This window comes from Pristis pectinata, chromosome 13 (genome assembly GCF_009764475.1).
Source record: "Pristis pectinata isolate sPriPec2 chromosome 13, sPriPec2.1.pri, whole genome shotgun sequence".
Classification (NCBI taxonomy): Eukaryota; Metazoa; Chordata; class Chondrichthyes; order Rhinopristiformes; family Pristidae; genus Pristis; species Pristis pectinata.
In genome coordinates, this window is record NC_067417.1 from 30,444,498 (window position 1) to 30,460,893 (window position 16,396).

The 16,396-nt window shown below is 39.9% G+C and overlaps 1 long non-coding RNA gene across 1 annotated transcript; it reads right to left on the reverse strand.

Annotated features, from left to right (window-relative positions):
• Nucleotides 1–4,576: 4,576 nt before the first annotated feature.
• LOC127577332 (uncharacterized) lies at nucleotides 4,577–6,936 on the reverse strand. Its single transcript, XR_007957354.1, has 3 exons — nucleotides 6,894–6,936; nucleotides 5,763–5,854; nucleotides 4,577–4,676 (listed from the first exon to the last, which is right to left on the reverse strand). It is a non-coding gene; the product is annotated as an uncharacterized LOC127577332 (long non-coding RNA).
• Nucleotides 6,937–16,396: the final 9,460 nt, after the last annotated feature.

Here is a 16,396-nt window from a genome sequence, read left to right on the forward strand (position 1 = left end):
ATTACAAAACTATCTGCATTGATCAAAGCACTTCCTGATAACCTTCTGCTTTACTACTTCACATAATCTTTCCTGCTGTACAGTCTTGTTTATTTCTGTCAATCACCCTCTGGTCTTGGGAGATCAAAGTATTACATGGGTCAATTTTCTGAGAAGCAAGAGTTACAAAGGATACTTTCACTTATTTATATCAATTAATGTGATTATTTTTAAGTGAACCCTTATTGTTTTGCTGTTTAGTTTTAATCTTTACATTGGAAGATATGCTCCCCAATATTTGTTTTGCTTTCACAACAGCCCAAGAAGCCAGGATGAAAATTACTTTGGGAATTCCTATAATTTGGAAGAGCAAGCACAATACCAGAGGGAATGAAAAACTTTAAGAAGGTATGAATGTAGGCATCTTTAACCCAATATTTACAGCAGGCACAATGTTGTCTGAGGATGTCAGGAGAGACACAGAGCCCAGTACCTGAGCTTTGTAAAGGGATCTAACTCTGTAGGCAATGCTTGGATACAAACTGTGATAAATATTCCTGTTCTCTGGCATCTGTTCTTCTCCATTGCCACCACCTTTAGTTACTGAAGACTCAAACTAAAAAGAAACATTAAGTTTGTTTTGTTTCTGTGAATCAGCTGATGTAATGATTATAGTTTTTTTACTTTGAAGGTGATAGGTTAACTTGACAAAATTGTTAAAAATAGCATACTGAACCCTAGACTATATAAATAGAGATAAAAGGTAAAAAAAAAACACAATGTTGCAGTAAATGTTTATGAATCAGTGGTTAGGCCTCAACAGGAGTGGTCTTTGGAAACACCACTACCACATGCTTAATGTGATACATCATAGTGCAGGGCAGGAATGGGTAATCAAGTGCCAAAGACGAAGGATAGCAATGAACTGTGTGGTTTAAAGTTGGACACCAGATTCTTGCAGGCATGTTGCAGAGCTAACCAACATAAAAGGATGATTGTATGGGGTTGTGGACAACCCTCAGAAGTGATTAATGCCTCAATTTCAGGTGTTGAATGTTGGGTTAATCACTCACTTGTTCACTGATATGTCCCTGGATTTGCAAATCTAGGATGTCTTTGTTATTCACCTTATTTAACTGCACCTTGATTTCCTGCCATTTCAACCTTTGTGAATTGAGAGAACCTTTAAAACTTGCTCAAAAACATTCTTAATTTTGAGCATCCACCCAACTGTGATCAACCCATAAATTTAACATATGCAGTTTCCTTCCCCTGTACTGGCATCACGAGTTTGAAACTGAAATGGATATCTCTAACCCTGAGGAATCCATCCCTGCAGCATTATCATTGCTTGCTCAATTTAGTGGTTTTTCTGGTTATAAACTAAATCTTCATAAAAGTGAGCTTTGCCCTATTAAATATGCAAGTTCCAATCTATTGGCAATTACCATTTAGATTAGTGATCTGATTACTTTACTTATTTAGGTGTTAAAATTACCAAGAAGTATAAGGAACTATTTAAAGTTAATTTTCTAGCCCTTACATTGATCATGTTAAACAATTCGTTTACCTAAATGGTCCCCATGTCCCTTATCACTGATTGGTAAATCAATGCTGTAAGATGATATTTACCTAAATTCTGTATCTATTTCAGGTGGTTCCAACCCTTATCTCTAAATCCTTTTTTTGATATTATTGATTCTAAAATCGTCATATATATGCAGAATAAAAACCCAAGGTTAAGTAAGAACTATTACAGAAATTAAAAAAAGGATGGCGGTATGGCTTTGCCTAACTCTTAGATTTTACTATTGGGCAATTATATTCAAAGTTTAATTTTTTTGGACACAAGATTTACATGTAACTCAATGTCCATGATGGGTGTATCTTGAGCATGAGTCAGTGCAAGGGTTTTTATTTGCTTCTATCTTAGGGCCTCGCTCCCCTTCGCACTTACTAAATTGTATAAACAAATGATTAATCAATAAACTAAACACACAATATGAATATGGTTTCAATTTCGTAAATTTTTTTGGACTGAATAAATTTATCTTATCAAGTCCTATTCTATCTAACTTTTTTCTTTCAAACACCTTTGAGAATTGATCTAGCTTTTCTTTAATGGGAAACGAAGGGAATAACATGCTTTCCGTGACTTATCGGATAACTGGATTTTTTTTAGTCTTTTTGCAACAGTTGTTCTAATAAATACAATTTGCCTAGATCACATTTTTTTTAAAGATACTTTACAGATTCAGAAACTTTTTTTTTAAATGTTACCTCTACCTGACTTTACCCGTATATCACATCCAATTGAAAATTACAGAAAAATTTTTAGGTTTTAACCCTTATCAGAAGGGCTTGATAGCAATAATTTATGATTTGATAATGAAAATACGTTTAGGGATACTGGATAAAATTAAGAATGAATGGGAAAGAGAACTTCGGATACCTCTACCTATAGAGACATGGAAGAAAATTCTTCAATTAGTTAATGCCTCTTCAATGTGTGCTAGACACTCTCTAATACATTTTAAGGTAGTTCATAGGACCCATATGTCTAAGGATAAGTTAGGTCGCTTTTACAACCACAAATCCTATCTGTGATAGATGTAATTCGGAGGTGGCTTCCCCAACGCATATGTTTTGGTCCTGCCCTCTTTTGGAAAAGTATTGGAAAGACATTTTTGATATCATTTCAGTGGTATTGAATATTGATTTACAACCACATCCTATTACTGCAATTTTTGGGTTACCAATGATGGATTCTGGCCATTTATCTGCCTCAGTTTGTCGTATGATTGCAATTGTTACATTAATAGCCAGAAGATCCATTCTATTTAAATGGAAAGATCCTAAACCCCCTACTACATTACAATGGTTTCCCCAAACTATAACATGTTTAAACTTAGAAAAAATTAGGAGTGGTACTGTTGATCCTTCGGTTAATTTTGAAGAAACTTGGAGCCCGTTTATCCAGTATTTTCATATGATGTAAGCTGACCTTTTCCGAATCCTTCTCAATAATTTTCTATTCAAATATAGAGGAGCAGAGTTAATGACATAATATCTTTCTTTAATCAATGAAAACGACAGCCCAGCTTTTGCTTAGCTCTTGGTTAGTTTTTGTTTATTATTACCATTCATTTTGTTTTGTTACTATTTTTTTTCAGTTTGGGTTTTTTTTCCCCCTCAGATAATCAAATTTCTTTTAAATCTTTTTCACGTTCAATTATTAAGAGATTGGGAGGTTCAGATTACATATTTTACTCTTTATGTTTGTATATGTTAACTGTTATTATTGTAATCCCGATCTCTTTATATCATGTGTATAATTACTATTGTTATGTATACTAATTTGAAATTAATAAAAGGATTGAAAAAGAAAGAAACTGAAATGGATTAATTATACAAACATTTCTACTAAAGCGAAAGATTAATATTTGTACAGCTACTTTCACAGCCTCAAGATATGCCTCTTTAAAACCAAAGTACCTTTGAAATGCAGACTGTGTTGTAATGCCCACTCTCCCTCCAAATTACAGCGCCAGTGACCCGGGCTCAATTCCGGCAGCTGTCTGTAAGGAGTTTGTATGTTCTCCTCGTGACTGCGTGGGTTTCCTCCGGGTGCTCTGGTTTCCTCTCACATTCCAAAGACATACAGGTTAGGAAGCTGTGGGCATGCTATATTGGCGCCAGAAGCGTGGTGACACTTGCGGGCTGCCCCCAGAACACTCTATGCAAAAAACGTATTTCACAATAATGTGTTTTGACATACATGTGACTAATAAAGATATCTTATCTAATTATCATCCATATGCTTTCTTTTGGTAGTACAAGTTAAAACTACATTTTCCACATGCAAGCTAATTTCACACCTTGGCACACCTTTCCTCATCCTCCAGTGTAACCATCAACATTTGTTATTCAATAGCATCATCACTGGTATCCCCAACCATCAAACCTGTGGTTCACCATTGATTAGGAACTCAATATCCAGAAAAAGCAGCGCACTTGATTGGCACACCAGCTACAATGCAAAACATTCATTCCTTCCACCACCAGCACACAGGTGGTGGATGGAGGGAATGGTGGTGCAGCAGGTAGTACTGCTGCCTGACAGCTCCAGCCCCCGTAACCCTGGGTTTCATCCTGACGTCGGGTAGTATGTGCAGTTGCACATTCTCCTTGTAACTAGGATGCTACAGTTTCCTCCCACATCCCAAAGACGTGCCGATTGTTAGTTTTGGCTGCTGTAAATCAAACCTACTGTAGGTGAGTGATAGTAGAATTAGAGTGGAATTAATAGCATATGAGAGAGATGAGGTTACAGGGAAATAAGAGGGGGAATGGGATTTCTCTGAGGGCAGGCATGGACTCGATAGACTGAATGGTCTCCAATGCTGTGAGAAAATACAAAAGTGTACAAGGTGCACTGTTGTTACTCACCCAGGCTACTCCAAAAGCACCTCCCAAATCCAAAATCTCTCTCTCCAAGAAGGACAAAGATTTCAGGTGCAGGAAGCACCACCACCTCCCAATCCCCTTCAAGGCACATACCTACCCTGACCTGGAAAAATGTTATTCGTCCTTCATTGTGACTCAGTCTTTTTCCTGGAGCTCACCACCTGACACCATGGGAATATCTTCGCCAAAAGGACTGCAGCATGTCATGAAGGCAGTCCACCATCAGCTGCCTAAGGGCAATTAGAGATGGGCAATAAATCTTGGCCTGGCCACAGGTACCCACATCACAAAACAGGAGTAAAAGAGGTTAAAAATACTGCACCCATGAATAAAATTAATATCTTTATTATAAGTCATAAACCAAGGTGACAGTTATTTGTTTCTATTTCAAAAATATTATTCTTTTCAATCATGTAGTTTATATAAGTAAGTTGTCTGCTGAGCTAGAATTGCCTATTATGATCTCTATAGTTTAATAGACTCGTGGGCAGGAAGGGTATATCCTCGGTTATATGGGGCAAGGTTGAGATTTACCATTTGGAAAACTGGTGGTGGTGAAACTTGGGCAATTTATTCAAAAACCCTAAAACAGTTACTAGAGCCAAAATCTTGCAGCAATATGTTACCATTTACCGGCGTAGCTGCAAACAACTTCCATGCAAACTTAGAAGTCCCAAAGTTGTCATCAGTAGCTGTTCTGAATATGCTCCAACACTTATGAAAGGAACATCTGTGAGGGATAAGGTATTAGTTCATTCATTCTGCCCCCCCCCAATATATTTAATTGTTTTTAAGTGCTCATAAGAGACTTTATCCATATAAGGCATTTTAAAAGAAATATTTTTATTGTTAATTTGATTTTATTTTTGTGCTTTTAAAGGCTCGGAGCAGCAATGGCTGACTCGGCATTTATTTCCCCCTTCTAGTTACCCCCAAGCAGAGTGGCATGCTTGGGCTGCTCAAAGAGCAGCTACGAGCCAAGCACAGTGTAGTAGGTGTGATGCTTCATTATGCCACATGGGGCAAAGATGGCACATTTCCTTCCCCAAGTGAACCAGAGGTTTCTAATGACAATCTGGTCGTTTCATTGTTAATTACAGATTTATTTAATTACTTGAATTTAAATCCCCAGCTGCAGTGGTGGGATTTGAATTCAAGTCTCTTGATCAATTGCCCAGGACTCTGGATACTAGTCCAGACTACAGCACTGTACAATTCAAAATAGATTATGTCCGTTTCTGATTACTTTTGAACGATAGAAAGATTCAGTGTGTTTGGCAGTTTTGACAGTCACCTAAGACAGGGATGTAGCTTACCTGGGTACCAAAGTTTTCTTCTTCATTACCAGATGAGGCTTTTCTAACTTCACCCATGCCAGCCTTCCTCCCTTCACTGCCCTGTGATCCTCCTTCATTACAAAAGACCCAGTCAACACACATGCCCGCATCAGCAGTAATCAAGGCAGCTTCCACCTGCAGTTCCCGTGGGCAGAGCTGTACTAGTTAAGTACAAACACTGATTGGGGTTCAGTGATGAATTCAGGACAGTTCATGCTGGCCACAAATTTTGGATTGTTAGAATATGACACTATATATATAGGGGTGGTTAGCAAACTATTAGAGTCTTCCACAATGGTAAAGATCTGGATATACAATATAGCATGAATACAAAATAGTTTTGCTGCATTGCAATGTGTCTTTCTTAGCGTAAACTCAATGTACGCTTCAGTGAATGACAAAGACTCCAGCTTGGCATCAGCTCAGTAGCAATGCATGTTAGAGATCAGTTGCGTGACAAGTAGACAGAAAGTCCAAAAAAGAAATCAACAATTAAGTGATTGGAAGAAGCAAGTTGAGCAAAGTTGCCCCTAAAATATTTTTGAATTAAAAGACATTTTCAGTCAACCTCACCTCAACACCAGCACAAAACTTGTATTTATAAAGTATCTTTAGTGTAGTAAAAATGACGACTTTTCTTTATGCAATTGAAATCAAACAACAAGGAATACAAGAACATAAGAAAATAAGTGCAGGAGCAGATCACTCAGTCAAACCTGTCCCACATTCAATATGATCATAACTGATCTGCCCCAGGTCTCCATTCCTCTTCTCTGCCTGTTCCCCTTAGCCCTCACTTCCCTGATCTATCAGAAGTTTATCTGCTTCCCCTTCAAAAATCCTTAATACACCCATTAAGAAATGGTCTTAGGCACATCCACACCCAATTCATCTTAGCACAGCTGATATTTTCCCAGCATCAATTGTGTACCTAATGGTGTCAGAGGCCCCACAGCATGCATTCCTCCACTACCAATAGAAAATAGAGCCCTTGTGGGAAATGTTTGACCTCTGCTAATCACACTCAGGAAAAACTAGATTGGCCCAGAGTCGACATTGATGTCCTGCACATAGCACCAGCCAGTCCCAACATCCCACGGTGATTATTACCGAAAATAATGGTCTCTTCACATTCTGCAGACTTTTTCTTCAAGTTAACTCCATGCAATCAACTCACTGCAATCACTGGTCCGTTGATCAGTCACACCTCGCTGTGGCTTGGAACCACTCATGCATCAGGCCAGGTATTTGTGTCAGGGGCATTTGTCCAGACACACAGGGGAGCACCATGCCAACATCATCGTGTTTTTCATCTAGATTCCAGCATCTGTAGTCCTTTGTTTCTCTAGCACCACACCACCATTTTCCCCCATACATCTCAGATGATGATCTTGGGAACAGCTCAGAAATGATACCAGTAATAGTTGGAGTATATTTTTGAACAAGAAGGCACAAGATGTGGCCATATAAAGGCAAGTAGCTCTCCAGGGTAGCAGTCGTAGGCCTGACTACACAGCATCTGAAGCAAAACAGATGGTGAAATCACATTTAAAGTCTATAGTCAATAAAAATGAATAGCCAAGTAAGCACCACATGATATCAAATAACAAGTAGCTGAATTCAGAGTCCAACATAAAGTTAACTACAAATTCATTCATGCCTTAATATTAGATCACAAACTTTTATTGTTGACAGTGGTCAAAACCATGCTGAATGATGTTCATGTGGGTACCAAAATCCAATAATGACATCATTACAAAAGGTTACATGTTTCAGTGGACGTTATGACTGAACAAACAACGTGCTTGGAATTCATCTTGTTTGATAGCACCAAATGCTCAACAGCAGCTGTGAAGGCAAGGGAACTAAATTGAACCCAAGTGAAGATGGAACAGACGTTGCTTTACACAGTGACTGGAGATCAATTTCAAGGGATACTTATCTAACAGGTGGTCTGGGAATTACTTATAAAAATTTCCATATCTAAAGAGACAGAACAATTATTCATCAAATACACAAAATAATCTGTGCCTCAGCATAGATCATTGGATATAGTTGTTTCTCAGTTTTTCCATTAATTTGCCAGTTCACTTTCAGGTTGCATTGAAGCTTTTTAATCAGCCTGTTTAAAAAAAACAAAAAGGGGCAATTTTGACATGAAGCACATGTTGGCTGGGCAATGGGAGGAACAATTACAACACCCACCTACTGTTAGTTGCCAAAGCCTCAGACTATTCTTGTGGCCAGGCCTCATTTCAGTGAAAGTGGTGAGCTGCTGGAACGAGAAGTGTGCAGGCAGGCAACTTGCCAGCTGGGGTGGAGAAACCACACAGCTAGTTGGGTCATTTACCAGTTGGAATCAGTAGACAGGTTTTACACAGCTGGATGCTGCACATTTTATTCCAAAGCAGGCACTGGAAATTTAAGACTCTGAAACTCTATGATACTGAAGTCTGGGTGAGAAAACGTATGCTGGCAGCTCTGGGCAGGCCACCAGCATGAAGATGACTCCCAGTTACCGTGATCCTGCCCGTGCACTACATCCAGTAAAAGACAAAGTGGGGTGGGGGGTAGGGGATGAGCCAGAAGACCAAAATTGTACCCAGTCGTGCAAATTAACATTTGCAGAAACAAGGAGATTGTTCCTGGAATTCTTGCTGACCATTAACACAGTTTTCAGTCGAGCTGAGATGCCTACTACCAGCTAACTTTGAGAGTCGATTGTCAGGCAACTGCATCTTAACAGCTCATGTTACAATTTTGTGACATTCTTCAAGATTTGCACTGCACTGTGGTAAAGCAGCAATCAGAAGGGGGAGTTGGAGACATGAACTTACGACCTTCCAAAACACCTTGCCTCTTCTAACAGAAGAACTTTACAATCCCGTCCTCCAATACTACCGACTGAGTTCCAATGAAGAGCAGGCCATGGAAATCCTGTGCTCTCACGACAGTAAGTGGCATGGTTAGTGGGTCAGTGAAGATATCAGAGATGAAGATTGAGACAGTCTTTAATGGCATCCCTGTGGATTGACAACACCCTGATACAACCCTGAAGTGCCAATGATGGAGGAGAAAAATTAGGTCAGACTATTTCCATTGGGCAGGTTCATGCCAACAGATTCACAACCAGCTGAAGCAGTCACACAAATGGCCTCAGTTGTTCTCTATTTATGCACCCATTTACAGGTTTACTTCAGCAAATGGAAACTTAGACTTTGGGAACAAACCACTGGATATGCTTATATTTTAGCTGAAATTTTAAGTTCCATTGGAAGCAAGCAAGCAGAAATGTTACCTGCCCCTGAGATTCTAGACCACGCCCTAAATTAGACCATTCCCAATCAGTTAATCCTAAACAAAGAGCTTCCTGTAGCTGTGCTCATTGTACAGTCAAGTCAGGCATGACCTTGTCTCTTTATGTATACGTACACACACACACCATACATGCATATGTGCACACAAAGATTTACAAAGGAAAAATGCTAAAAGTGTAATGGCACTCAAAATCAAACCATTAGTGAACTACTTTGTTAATTTTATATCAGTAACACCATGCTACCTTTAAAATTGATGCATAGGTTTAAAATTCATTTATCAATACCATATCACATTTTTGGACACGATCTGCAGATATCAATTCCTAGGAAACTCAACTTACAGTTTGCAGTTGAGAGACGGAATGCAGTACTTTAATTTTCCTAATCAACTTGTGGGTACATTTCTACAGAAAAATCAACAGCAAATCTTTGCTCAAATATAATGAAGCTTTTTACCTTTTTACTTTACTCTACTGATCAAACTCTTCCCAAATGCTGATCATGTCCAGATATTCTCAGAGGTTTTGAATATTTTAAGAATTAATGAGTTCTTAACAAGTACCAAATGAGCAAGATGTGAGACTAGTGACTGAACTGCTCCTGGGGAATCCCCTAACTTATTGCTTTATCATCTGTTTTATTTGATAATACTTTGAAGATAGTTAGAAATTAGACCTATCTGTTTTTATCTTATATTTTTTAATCTGGGAGAACAATAATGCACATTGTAATCCTCTATGTGCAGCTCGGTGACAGTATTGTCCATGAATCCCGAGAATCCGACTTGTCCTCTAACTTATCATCAGTACAGACAGCCATCGCCTTCTTATGCATGACTGGATACTGAACTGACAGGTAAAAGGTAAGTCTGGACTGCATAAGGGAGAACCAAGTCTAGGCAACTGAAGATTGTTGCTGTGGGGAGAGAGAGAGAACTGAGAAATGGAGGTAGTTTGGAGCCAGCATTTTCTGCCAAGATGGTACTGACATTAGCAATATTGGCAGCTGAAACAAGAGATGATGGTAAGAAGGGAATAAAACCTGGGATTTTACCAAGAGTAAATAGTTTCCCGTCTACATTCTTCATTTTTTTGTTTGATTCAGAAGAGTTGATAAGGAAATAAATGAGTCCTAAAATGTCTCTCCAGAACCAACGAAGATAACATCCCCTGTAAGTCAATAAGAGAATGCAGAGAGATGGGCACAGAAACCTCTACAGAGAATTAATATGCAGAATGCTGGACTTTGGCCATGACACAAGGCTTCAAATGGGAACAATTGAGGGGTGAAAAACAAGAAGGCAGCTGCTTGAAATGCAGATGTGCTCCCGCCCAAACTCTTTTTTATCCCATCATTTAATTTAATGATAAATCTAACAAATTCATGTTTTACTTTACAAAGTTATTTTTACTCAAACAGCAGCCTCAAGGTCTTATATAAAAGAAAATCCAATAAAACTGTCATGACCTTGTATCTTTATGCACACACACCATACATGCATATCCAATGAATATTCCTGGATTTCAGTGTTTTAAAAGGGATGGGGGGGTGGGGAGAAGAGGAGGAGGGGTGGCATTACTGGTCAGGGATACTATTACAGCTGCAGAAAGGGTGGATAAAGTAGAAGGATCCTCTCTCGAGTCAGTATGGGTGGAAGTTAGGAATAAGAAAGGAGCAGTTACTCTACTGGCAGTATTCTATAGGCCCCCAGGTAGCAGCAGGGATACTGAGGAGCAGATTGGGAGGCAGATTTTGGAAAGGTGCAAGAATAACAGGGTTGTCATCATGGGAGACTTCAACTTCCCAAATATTGATTGGCACCTGCTTACTACCAAAAGTTCAGATGGGGCAGAGTTTATTAAGTGTGTCCAGGACGGATTCCTTTCACAGTATGTTGACAGGCCGACTAGAGGGAATGCCATATTAGATCTAGTATTAGGTAATGAACCGGGTCAGGTGACAGATCTATCAGTGGGTGAGCATTTGGGGGACAGTGACCACTGCTCCCTAACCTTTAGCATTATCATGGTAAAGGATAGGAGCAGAGAGGACAGGAAGATATTTAATTGGGGAAGGGCAAATTATGAAGCTATAAGGCTAGAACTTGCAAGGGTAAATTGGGATAACATTTTTGAAGGGAAATGTACTGTAGGGATGTGGTCGTTGTTCAGGGATCTCTTGCAGGATATTAGGGATAAACTTGTCCTGGTGAGGCAGAGAAAGAATGGCAAGGTGAAGGAACCATGGGTGACAAGAGAGGTGGAACAACTAGCTCGGAGGAAGAAGGCAGCATACATAAAGTGTAGGCAGCAAGGATCAGATAGGGCTCACAAGGAATATAGGGTAGCAAGGAAGGAACTTAAGAAGGGGCTGAGGAGAACAAGAAGGGGACATAAAAAGGCCTTGGCAAGTAGGGTTACGGAGAATCTGAAGGCTTTTTTCACTTATGTGAAGAGCAGAAGGATGACGAGAATAAGGGTAGGACCGATTAGAGACAAAGGTGGGAAGATGTGCCTGGAAGCTGTGGAAGTGGGTGAGGTCTCAGTGAATACTTCTCTTCAGTATTCATCAAGGAGAGGGGCCTAGATGATGCTGAGGACAGCGTTGGTAAGGTTAATGTTCTGGAGCATGTAGATATCAAGAGAGAGGATGTGTTGGAGCTGTTAGAAAATATTAGGACAGATAAGTCCCCGAGGCCTGACGGAATATTCCCCAGGCTGCTCCATGAGGCGAGGGAGGAGATTGCTGAGCCTTTGGCTAGGATCCTTGAGTCCTCGTTGTCGACGGGAATGGTACCGGAGGATTGGAGGGTGGCAAATGTTGTCCCCTTATTCAAAGAAAGTAGTAGGGATAGTCCAAGGAATTACAGACCAGTGAGCCTTGTCCATGGTGGGCAAGCTGTTGGAAAGGATTCTTAGAGATAAGATCTATGCTCATTTAGAGAATCATGGACTGATTAGGGACAGCCAGCATGGCTTTGTGAAGGGAAGATCATGTCTCATAAGCCTGATAGGATCCTTTGAGGTGGTGACCAGGAAGATTGATGAGGGTAGTGCAGTAGATGTGGTCCACATGGATTTTAGTAAGGCATTTGACAAGGTTCCACATGGTAGGCTTCTTCAGAAGGTCAGAGGGCATGGGATCCAGGGAGGCTTGGCCATGTGGATTCAGAATTGGCTTGCCTGTAGAAAGCAGAGGGTTGTGGTGCAGGGAGTGCATTCAGATTAGAGGGCTGTGACTAGAGGTGTCCCACAAGGATCGGTTCTGGGACCTCTACTTTTCGTAATATTTTTTAATGACTTGGATGAGGGGGTAGAAAGGTGGGTTAGCAAGTTTGCAGACGACAAAAAGGTTGGTGGTGTTGTGGATAGTATGGAGGACTGTCGAAGATTGCAGAGGGACATTGATAGGATGCAGAGCTGGGCTGAGAAGTGGCAGATGGTGTTCAATCCAGAGAAGTGTGAGGTGGTACACTTTGGAAGGACAAACTCCAAGGCGGAGTACAAGGTTAATGGCAGGATTCTGGGAAGTGTGGAGGAGCAGAGGGATCTGGGGGTTCATATCCACAGATCACTGAAAGTTGCCTCATAGGTGGATAGGGTAGTTCAGAAAGCTTATGGGACGTTAGGGTTCATAAGTCGTGGGATCGAGTTTAAGAGCCCCAAGGTAATGATACAGCTCTACAAAACTCTGGTCAGACCACACTTGGAGTACTGTGTCTAGTTCTGGTCACCTCATTATAGGAAGGATGTCGAAGCATTGAAAAGGGTGCAGAGGAGATTTACCGGGATGCTGCCTGGTTTGGAGAGTATGGATTATGAGGAGAGACTAAGGGAGCTAGGGCTTTACTCTTTGGAGAGGAGGAGAATGAGGGGAGACATGTTAGAGGTATACAAAATATTAAGAGGAATAGATAGAGTGGACAGCCAGCACCTCTTTCCCAGGGCACCAATGCTCAATACAAGAGGGCATGGCTTTAAAGTAATGGGTGGGAAGTTCAAGGAAGATATCAGAGGAAGGTTTTTTTACCCAGAGAGTGGTAGGTGCATGGAATGCGCTGCCTGGGGTGGTGGTAGAGGCAGGTACGTTGGTCAAGTTCAAGAGATTGTTAGATAAGCATATGGAGGAATTTAAAATAGGAGGGGATATGTGGGAAGAAGGGGTTAGATAGTCTGAGGCGTGGTTTAAAGGTCGGCACAACATGGTGGGCCGAAGGGCCTATATTGTGCTGTATTGTTCTATAATCTTCTATAAAAACATTTTACAAAGTCCCAAGAATTGTTTTTTCCTGTCATTTTTGAGCACTCTACCATAAATTGTGCAGCTTATAACTCAGATCAAGCCCTTCACCAATTAACCACAAGAACCTTTGAGTTATCAAAGCAATTTTATATTTTTGTCAGCAAGACCACAAGGCCCATATCCTTGATTTGAAAGCAATAGAGTACTTGAAGATAAAATGAAGCAGGCCACAGCACTGATTTGTAAGCATAATATTTAGAAATTTGAAAAGTTCATTAGTTTTGGGAGTCCAAAATCTGCTTATTTTGCACTTGTAACTTCTAACCACTAATTGAAATCACTTATTTCCAGCATCTGCAGAATCTATTTTTTTTTCCCACTGGGTTGGATTTTATTGAGATTAACAACTCTCACATAATAATGAGAAAATTTAATGGTGTCTGGAATTCTGAGTTCACAGCAGTAGTAAATGGGTTCTGTGAAACTTTTCCAGGGACAGATGTCCCGATGTCAGAGCACACGACTGAGGTTTAGTGGATAAACCTCAAAGGAGGAAAATTATTTGGACTTTATTCGAGGCTCAAGAGCAATTAGATCTGATTTTCTGTGGACTTCTTCCTAAATCAGTGGTTAAAAGTCTGTGATCAATATTTCTCTCCATTTAAACAATATTCTGCTTTGCTAAAGTGGATAATCTCACATTTCTACATGTTATATTCCATCTGCCAAAAGTTGCCCAAGTACTTTATCCATCTATAATGCCTTGCAGTCTTTAGGTGTTCTCTTCACAACCTGCCTTTCCACCTCATCGGTAGATTTAGCTGCTGCAAACTTGATCTCTTCATCCAAGTTATTAATATAGATGGTAAATCATTGAAGTCCCAGAAATGACCACAGTGGTACCCAACTTGTTACAGCTTGCCATCCTGAAAATGGGCCTTCGTTGTTTTTAATTAGCCAATCTTCTCTCCATGCTAACGCACTACTCCCAATGCTCTTACCTTGTGTAGCAATCTTTGAGGCATCTTATCAAATACCTTCTGGAAATCCAAATACACCACATCTACAGATTCCCCTTTATCCAGCCTGTCTGATACTTTCTCAAAGAACTTATTAAAGTTCTTAAGTCAAGCACAACTTCCCTTTCATAAAGGGAACATTGACTCAGCCTGATTGCATGACAATTTTCTCAAAGATCTGCTCCTTCAATAATGGATCCCCGTATTTTCCCAACTGGTCTACACATGTGTTACATTTGTGGTTTTTCAATCTGCTGGGACCTTTTCAAAAATCACTGGAGAAAATACACTGGATAAACTAGTGGAAGATTAGTAGTTCTGCAGCCACATCTTTTTAGACTCCATGATGCAGGCCGGCAGATCCAGAGGACTGGTCAGCCTTTGGTCTCACTAGTTTGACCAGTCTCCAGTAACTGTGATTGTTTTACGTTCCTCCTTCCCTTTAGCACTGTGCAGTTTTCCTTTGTCTGTCACAGAATCCTATCAATCATGTGAATGCTGCCACTGCCGACATGTACAACTTAAACAAATCAGAGCCTCCATTCAGTGAAGCTCATTTCACATTGGGCTTCAGCTCACAAAGTGTTCAAGCTTCACTCCTTGAACCCTGTAAAGAGGATTGAAACCATGTAATTCACTGAGGTACAACTGTCATCCTTTGCAAAAAACATCATAGATTGCAAATGAAATAGACAGTGCAGGCCTGATGGTGGTAATCCCTCCGTCTTTAGACTTCTTGGACATTTATTGCATGCTTTGCGCCAAAGGCAGTGCCCGTGAGTGTAACTTCAAAATGAGGAGAGATCGCACATACAAAAAAAAATCCAAGGGTAATACAGAATCCCTTGTTATTGCAATAAGCCAATTGAATTGTCACGCATCTCATTCACTGTCAAGAACTGGTTTTTGTGCTGCCTCACTGTCCCATGGCACTACACTCATAACTCACTATTTTCAGTCACTTCAAGTTCGTCTATGTTTTCCCTGTGAGTGCATGGGATCAGCCCCTTACCCACTGCATTGTGAAGAATATATTAGTTCATAGAGAATTCATGTTCTGTCTTCAAAAATTGCATTAAAGCTGTTCTACCGAGCAAAGGCACTAGTGTCTTTCCACCTGTTAGATCCATTTATGCTGTCCCCCTGGCAATTCAAAAGTCTATAAAAAAACCATCAATGCCATCCTCACCATCAAATTTTAAGATTCTGATTAGATTTACTGAGTCATTACTGTACCAGACCATGGGCTCAATTTACTCACCCAGTATGAACTAGTTACAGATTGACCAGTTATCACACGCTCAGGCTGTTGTCACTTAATCTTGTTTAGGATCTATGTAGAATTACTGCTCCTTCTTTTCCTCTGTCTTGAACCGATTCTGATTCTCTGCTCCACCTTTGCACATCTGTGACCTTCGTCAACATATTGTTAATAATGTACTTTGTTCATCCTTTATGCTGCTGGAATACTCTTTCCTCATTGCTGATGTTCCAATTCTATACTTGCTTCATACTTTTGCTTCTTGAAAATAATTGTTTTCCCAAGGACACTTTTTCAGAAAATACCTTCTGACACATTTCCAGTATTCCTTTAAGTTGAAAACGTCACACAGGAAATGAAAACTTGGAACAATGCTCATCAAATCATTAATAGTTTCCTGAACAACATTCAGATACTACAATCAAGCTTTTGAGTTTTTCCCCTCTGATTACTTAATCTGTCCTGAAAACAAGCACATGTTTAAAGTCTTTCAAGTTGATAAAAAAAATCAAAATGGATTTAAACCTTAAAATTCTTTGTTTCCCCAAGTGATTATGAAAGAGAATTGACATCATTTAGTCACTCTGTACAATGTTAATCACAGTGAAGAGAATGACCACCTAGTGGTAACTGGATAGTGAAGATACACTGTTGTAAGCACTAACAAAATTGGTGGAGATATTGGGAATATGCCCATCCACAAGAAATTCAATAAAACCAAGTAATTGAAATGCTTTTTTTTTCCCAGACAAGGTCCTGTTTCTTACATAC